The 8601-nt window shown below is 38.2% G+C and overlaps 1 long non-coding RNA gene across 4 annotated transcripts in view; it reads left to right on the top strand.

Moving 5' to 3' along the window:
- LOC124307415 (uncharacterized) overlaps window positions 1-7876 on the top strand; it is a 94239-nt gene extending 86363 nt beyond the window's left edge. For 2 of the 4 annotated variants that reach the window (XR_006908803.1, XR_006908801.1), the window contains exons 3-5: window positions 6965-7040; window positions 7124-7189; window positions 7543-7876. This is a non-coding gene — a long non-coding RNA (uncharacterized LOC124307415). Of the gene's footprint in view, window positions 1-5165; window positions 5214-6581; window positions 6593-6964; window positions 7041-7123; window positions 7190-7542 lie in introns of those variants that run through there. The other 2 variants (XR_006908804.1, XR_006908805.1) reach the window with 2 other exon arrangements.
- The last annotated feature ends 725 nt before the right edge of the window (window positions 7877-8601 follow it).

Raw genomic sequence — 8601 nt, 5'->3', positions numbered from 1 at the left:
AATGAGTTTGGGATTCGGGTTTTCGTGGTCAATAATATAGAACTTGGACTATCTTTCGGAATTTTTTTTTTTGCACAATATTACGAAATCGAGACTGCAGACATAATAGCATAGAAGTGTTTATGGTCCAAACTATAATCATGTCGATATTTCGGAAATTCGGAATTTCACATAACTTTGAAGTCGAAGTATCAATTTTTCACAAAGTTTTTACTACACTCTTATCCCGTAAACGTTAACCGAAGAACATAAAGACAGATACCCCTGGGTGAATTTTTGTGACCAGTTTTCGGCGGGCAAGTGGGCCCAGGCGGGCCTGGGAGCGTAACAGGGTTCTGCTCTATCGACTCTACCTAACGGGCTCGCACCGACATTCGTAGCAGCCAAAGAAGTGTCGGTATAAAAACTTGAGATTCAGTCGGGACAACGTAAGTACCTAAGACTACTTGTCGACTGCGACTTAGAAATGTCGATCAGCTCGATCATTCCCGTGAGAAGGAGCGTTACCGCGTCCACCGCCAACCACCCTCAACTACCTCCGAGCACCTCCAACCACCGTCAACCGCCTCCGACCACCTTCGTCCTCCACGTCCTCCTGGTCCCCCTCCTCCTCCTCCTCCTCAACTCCCTCGTCGTCCTCGACTACCTCCGAACACCTTCAACCACTTCCAAACACCTCCTATCACCTCAAAACACCTCCTACTATCTCCGTCCACCTTCTACCACCCCATGCTATCGCCTACCACCTCCTACCACCCCTAACCACCTACTATTTCCTACTATTTCCGAACACCTCCAACCACCCCTTTACACCTCCTACCACCTTCTACCACCGCCAAACTCCTCCTACCACTTCCTACCATTTCCGAACACCTCCAACCATCTCCGACCACCTTAGTCCTCCTCAACCACCTCCCCCCCTCCCCCCCCCCCCCCGTCGTCTTCTATCTTGTCCTCGTTCTCCTCGATCTCCTCCGATCACGGCAAACCACCTGCAAACACCTCCTACGTTGACTGAAGAATATAAAGACAGTTGCTCTAATGGGCTTTGGCGTGAAAACCGAAAATCGTCGTGCGCTTGCGCCCCCTGATATTATGTTCCAACGGTAGAATTGAGAACTTATAACAGAACATCAGAAAGTTACCGATTTTAACATGATGCTGGCTGCATTCACCTTCCCAGTAACACAGTCTTCGCAATGGTAAGCCAAAGCCAGTACTTAGCCTGTGTGTACTTACCGGCTTGTCGGCGATACAAGAAATTGATAATGAGAACAAATTTCTTCAAAAATTCGTAGCAAAACAGTGATTTAATAAAAGTATAGGTTCCCGAGAAAATAATGTATACACAGATCACGAATAATAATAGATCAGATGTAATAATGATGCAGAGACCAAAAAGTATATGATAAATAAAAGGATATAGGTATGTATATGCGGTCCATGTACGATATTGATAAATATGATCCATTTACGATTGGTATGTGATGCGTACTATAAATTTTATAATTTTCCAGGAGGCAAACTGGATTATATACAATAATAAGGTACAATATGTAAATAGAAGAATTATTCATTTCGCAATGGGAATCTATACGATTATAAGCGCTCGACGTATCCAATAACATTAATATTCATAATTATTCCAACAACATTTCATTTGCTCTCCCGGTCTTGAATTTTCGTAGACATAGAATCGAAACACTGTTTTAGCTAGTCGCAAGTATCTACGTTGGGTAGCGAAGTGGAATTCTTTTTCGAAATGTGTTCGTATGGAATAAAATTCAGAGTAACTGTAATACTTCACGGATGCGCTAATTTTGATCGAGATGAAATCGATGCTCCCTATATGAGACAGAATTTAACGCAGTGTCCTGATTTAAAAACCTAAAAAGATGATTGCCAGCGGTTTTTTTTTTGTAGGAAGAGATAGAACAAAGGTTCTTGAAACTTCGAGTGTATTTGAACACACATTTGGAAGGTACCAGCAAAAATTTTTATCATTCAACTATCACAGAACGGTAGCATTATTAGCTGACGCGTTAACTGAAGAATATATCTTTAGTCAACGGCTGACCATGGAAGGGTTTAGCAGCTTGAGTCTGAAATCGACAGGAGAGATAAATTGTGTATTTCTTGTCTGAAACGTGAAAACTAAAATCATTATACATCATATCATACATCGTACATCATACATCATACATCATATCATGCATAGAATTAAAGTTTGAAACCAAAGTTTAGATAGCGGATGTTCGGATGTTCAGAAAGTGACGTCACTCGAATTTGTTTTTCTCTTGACGTCATCGATCTATAGTAATCAAAAATCAGCTAGCCGAATTCCTCAGTCTGGAAACAACCGCGCAGTAGAGCGGACGGATGAGAGTCGCGCTTCGCAAATTTCGAGTACCGGGTTCTCTACCTCCTGGATCCTGAGCTCCAGGTCCGCTACCTGGTGAAACTCGACTTCCAGGACAAGCCCTCCATGGTTCCTACGTTCCATGTCCACTACCTGGTAAAACTCGACTTCCAGGACGAGCGTTCCATGGTTCCTGCGTTCCAGGTACGCTACCTGGTGAAACTCGACTTCAGGATGAGCGCTCTGTAGTTCTGGCTCTCCAGGCCCTTAACCTGGTGACTTTTGACTTTAAGGACTAATTTTCAAGTTTACAAGTTTGATTATTGAGAACGTCATGTTTTGTACTATAAAACCAATATGCATGCTTCAGATAACATTTTGCATCCGAAAAAAACGGAACGACCAGGATCAACAAATTGCAATTGGTGAGTAGTTGGCATAGTATACATGGGTAGTATACATCAATACATGACAATAACGTAATTCAATTAGAGCTAAAATTGCTGTGCGTCATGTTTCAAATCTATTAGCAGTTAGCTGATTGTCTGTGGTACTTTTTGACGAAATTTATTATCATAAAATAATGATACGTTATACTTACATGCATATGTAAACGGGATTTGTAACATTATATGGGTTATTAGCTGACCCGTCAACTGAAGAATGTATCTGTAGTCAACGGCTGACCATGGAAGGGTTTAGCAGCTTGAGTCTGGAATCGGCAGGAGAGATAAAGTGTGTATTTCTTGTATGAAATGTGAAAACTAAAATCATTATACATCATATCATATCATCATACATCATACATCATGATACCTAGTATTACAGTTCGAAACCAAAGTTTGAATTTTCGGATGTTCGGAAAGTGACGTCACCAATCTGAAATCGGCTAGCCGAGTTCCTCAGTCGGGCAACAACCGCGCAGTAGAGCGGACGGATGAGAGTCGCGCTCCGCAAATTTCGAGTACCGGGTTCTCAACCTCCCGGATCCCGCGCTTCGGGTCCGCGACGTGGTGAAACTCGACTTCCAGGATAAGCGCTCCGTGGTTCCTGGTTCATGTTTACAATAAATCATTTCAATTCGTTTTTCGCGCAAGCACAAATTCAGTAGCTATGAATGAGCTTATACAATTTGTTATAATGTTAAATAATTAACTATTCAATTACTCGATTATATTAATCCTTACACAATATTTTCTATGTGTTCTTATACTGAAAATATTTATTACTATTCAAGGAACAACCTGAGGTGGTTATCGGTGGTTGTTCGAGGTGGTTGAAGGTGGTCGGAGGTGGACGAGGAGGAGGACGAGAAAGACTAGGATTTCTGCTCGGTGAGTTTAACATTTTTATAATATTTAATGGCAATTGCAAATATATTCTATCTAAAACTTTTCAAACTTGCCATGTTCAGAATAAATTATTTCAATTCAGTTTTCACGCGAGCACATATTCAGTAGCTATGAATAATCTTATACAATCTATTACGTTATTAATTAATTAATATTCTTATAATATTTAATGGCAATTGTAATTACATTTCATCTGAAATATTACAAACTTGTCACATTTACAATAAATTATTTCAATTCATTTTTCGTGCAAGCACATATTCAGTAGCTATGAATAATCTTATACAATTTGTTATATTATTAATTAATTAATTAATATTCTTATAATATTTAATGGCAATTGTAATTATGTGGTATCTAAAATCTTTCGAACTTGTCATATTTACAATAAATTATTTCAATTCATTTTTCGCGCGAGCACAAATTCAGTATTTATCGATGCGCTCATGATATTTCTATAATTTTTGATAATTTTATCATAATCTTGTTGATAGAATGTGTCAGTGAAAAAATCATATCAGTACGTACACAACATTCTTGAAGTGTTCTGATTTTTGTTTGTTCCAACACGCTAGTGAAATTTCTGTGATGTTTCATAATTTTTTCATAATCCTCGTAGAATGTGTCAATAAAAAAATTATGTCACTCCTTCAATAATATTTTTCTTGTGTTCTGATACTGAAATTATTGATCAGTATTGGACGTATGACCAGAGGTGGTTAGCGATGGTCGTTGGAGGTTGTTGGCAGTAGTTGCGGTGATGAAGGTGCACAAGGAAAAGCACGACGATTACGAGGACTTGTGCACTGTGAGTATAACATTTGTATGATATTTGATGGAGTAGGAGTAGGAGTGGGAGATGGAGTAGGATCAGGAGTAGAATCAGAAGTAGGAGTGAGAGTAGAAGTGAAAGAAGGAGTAGTAGGAGTTAAAGTGGAAGTAAGAGTAGCAGTAGTAGATGAAGTAGATATAGGAGTTAAAATTAAAAGTAGGAGATGGAGTAGGCATAGGAATAGAAGTAGGAAGTAGGAGTAGCTGTGAAGGTAGGATCAGGAGTAGCATTGTGAGTAGAGTAGGAGTAGAAGTAGGATCTGGAGTCATAGTAGGAGTGTGAATAAAAGGGTAGGAGCGTTAAATGGTGGAAGGGTGGGATGGGGTGAGGTGGGGTGGGGCGGGGTAGGGTCAGGTCGTGTATTAAATGATAAATCAATATTTAATGACAATTGTAATCATGTGGCATCAAAAATTCGGTAGCTATGAATCCGCTAATGGAATGTATTATATTAATGATTTATTAATTAATTCTTTTGATCCTCATATAATACTTTTAATTTGTTCTCATACTGAAAATGTTCATTACTATTCCAGGTATGACCCGAGGTGGTTATCGGTGGTTGTTGGAGGTGGTTGACGGTGCTTGAAGGTGGTCGGAGGTGGACGAGGAGGAGAAGGAGGAAGACGAGGAGAACAAGGTGGACAAGGAGGACGAGGATTTGTGCTCGGTGAGTTTACCATTTTTATAATATTTAATGGCAATTGCAAATATATTCTGTCTAAAACTTTTCAAACTTGCCATGTTCAGAATAAATTATTTCAATTCATTTTTCACGCGAGCACAAATTCAGTAGCTATCGATGCGTTCATGATATTTCTATAATTTTTTATAATTTTGTCGGAATCTTCTTGGTAGAATATGACAGTGAGAAAATTATACTGGTACTTACACGACATTCTTGTGGTGTTCTGATTTTTGCTTGGTCCAATAAGCTAGTGAAATTTCTGTAATGTTTCGTAATGTTTTCACAATCCTCGTAAAATGTGTCAATGAAAAAATTATATCAATCCTTTCACAATATTTTTATTGTGTTCTAATACTGAAATTATTTATTAGAATTCGAGGTACGACCAGATGAAGTTATCGGTGGTCGTTGGAGAAGTTTGGCAGTGGTTGCAGGTGATCAAGGTGCACGAGGAACAGGACGACGATGACAAGGATTTGTCCACTGTGAGAATAACATTCCGTGATATTTGATGGAGTAGGAGTAGGATCAGGAGAAGGAGTTAGAGTAGGATCAGGAGTAGGAGGAAAAGTACGAGTGAGAGTAGAATGAGGAGTAGGATCTTGAGTACCGTGTACACGTGAGAGGTGGGGGGTGGGATGAGGTGGGGTAGGTAAGGGTATGGTGGGCGGTAAGGTAGGGTAGGGTAGGATAAGTTAGGGTAGGGTTATGTCATGTAGGGTCATGTTTACAATAAATTATTTCGATTCATTTTTCGCGCAAGACCATGTTCAGTAGCTTCAAATGCGCTAATAAAATTTATTACATATTAATTAATTATATTAATCCTTATATAGTATATTTGGTGTGTTCTTATACTGAAAATATTTATTACTGTTCCAGGTATAATCCGAGGTGGTTATCAGTGGTTGGTGGAGGTGGTTGGCGGTGGTTGGAGGTGGACGAGAAGGAGGACGAGGAAGATGAGAAGAACAAGGTGGACGCGGAGGAGGAGGATTTGTGCTCGGTGAGTAAAACATTTTGATAATATTTATTGGTAATTGCATTAACATTGTATTTGAAATTTTTCAAACTTGTCATGTTTACAATAAATTACTTCAATTCATTTTTCGCGCAAGACCATGTTCAGTAGCTTCAAATGCGCTAATAAAATTTATTACATATTAATTAATTATGTTAATCCTTATATAGTATATTTGGTGTGTTCTTATACTGAAAATATTTATTACTGTTCCAGGTATAATCCGAGGTGGTTATCGGTGGTTGGTGGAGGTGGTTGGCGGTGGTTGGAGGTGGACGAGAAGGAGGACGAGGAAGATGAGAAGAACAAGGTGGACGCGGAGGAGGAGGATTTGTGCTCGGTGAGTTTAGCATCATTATAATATTTGATGAAGTAGGATCAGGATCGGGAGTAGGAGTAGTATCAGGGAAAGAAGTAGTATCAGGAGTAGAAGTAGGAGTAGGATCAGGAGTAGGTGTAGAAATAGGAGTGGTAGTAGTAATAGAGGCACGGTGCGGGGGGGGGGGGGGGGGGGGGGGAGGGAAGGGTAGGGTGACAAAGAAGAAAAATCGAATAGAAAATAGTAATAGCCCTTTGCCGCAGCATAGATCCATACAAGATTTTGAGGTAGGCATCTTAGATTTACGAGCAAAGTCTGATTAGTACTTTGTCAATCTTGTTAGACCTATGAGATACGTTTCTAACCAGACAAAAATATATCGAAAATTTACAGTATTTGACAACAGTGATACCTTATCACATGGACAGTGGCCCACCTGATAATCAAGCTTTACAAGTCCTCATTAAGAGTAAGTTTTACAAGTTCTTGGTAACAGTACCAACAATTACTTAATAACTTCATTCGAAATTAATAATATGTTTTTGTTTTCAGTATTAAAGGCTATTAATGAGGATAGTCCAACGGTGCCCACATTATCAACGGACTACATATTGAAAGGTGGGTTCATTTCTTTCACCTTGTCTTGGATCCGTGCGAGATAAACACTTGTATATTTCACGGTCCCGTTATTATCATGAGGTTGAAGTTCGTAATGTTATTCAGGCGATGAATTTTTAGAAAAACTTGGAATACAACTTCAGGATTGTCTGAAAATAAGTAAACCGTAATAAACCAAATTGTAATCATATCAAGTTATCAGTAACAAGCAATTGCGGGTAAGATATTAGCTTACTTTTGTAAGTATTTATGAATATAGCCTCCATGAATATTCATTGTTGGTATATAAGGTCTGGCAACGTACCTACCTTCTGTAAGAGATGTTGAAGACTTTTAACATAATTATATTTCAGATCTGTGCCCCACCTAGTGATCCACTAGTACATATCCTCCGACGTGACATCGCTCCGCTACGTATGCAGAAGAAAAGATTTATTAAGATGCAGATTGCTCCTCTCTTCTTGCCATTGTGCTTTCAGCCATTGTTGTGCTGTGTGTTTAAAATTTAGGACAGTATATAAGATAGAATAACATGTACATCTACGAATATAGCACTGCAATGAATCTTATATAAATGAGCTCTCATTGAGATTTCTCTGTATTTATAACTCGACGCGAGAAGGCAAAAATCAATGTAATGCCATCTGTAAGGTAATTGGACTCGTATTTGCACTACGAGAACTCTTTGGGCATTTTGCGGTGAAGTTTGAAAAATTGTTGTAGAAGAAATTAAATAACTATAAAAATGGATAAAAAATATTATCTCTAATAGTAAATGTAGCTAATACAGCTTTAACCGTATATCGATTATGTTAATCATCTATTGTGACAAGATCGGAATTAGATAAGCTCTCTAAATACCCTTTTCTAGTCTATTAACTTATATCATGTATATGTAAATGTATATTTCTTCAGTTTATACAATCACTGCACTAGGATTACCCTTGCCATGTTTTATGGTGCGCTTGTGTAATTTGTATATTATTAACCTTACGCTTTACTCTATTTGCGACAAGTTGCGACTGTTTCTCTTTTCTTGGCAATTATTTATGTACATATATGTGTATGTATGTATATATATACTTATGAATGTGTATATACATATATGCACATATTTAAAACTAGACTTTTACAATAAACATAGAGGTTTTAGTATATTCACATACGGATTTCTGTGTATAGGTATACTTGAACTAAAATATCCTTACCTCTAATACGGAGTTCTTCGTAATTCGCATTTGTTCTTGTAACCCAATGTCCTACATACGATGGCTAAAATCGAGATCCAGCTTAACTGAGTCTCAAAGCCCTGTTGACACAAAAGCAGCTATTTGATAGAAATTATAGTTTATAGTTTACACAGCCCATTGCATGATATTTCATTATAAATACATATGTTTCAATGTATTTAG

The sequence above is a fragment of the Neodiprion virginianus genome, chromosome 6 (genome assembly GCF_021901495.1).
Source record: "Neodiprion virginianus isolate iyNeoVirg1 chromosome 6, iyNeoVirg1.1, whole genome shotgun sequence".
Classification (NCBI taxonomy): domain Eukaryota; kingdom Metazoa; phylum Arthropoda; class Insecta; order Hymenoptera; family Diprionidae; genus Neodiprion; species Neodiprion virginianus.
Note: the sequence above shows the minus strand (reverse complement) of the source record. Positions and strands in the feature narration are given on the sequence as shown.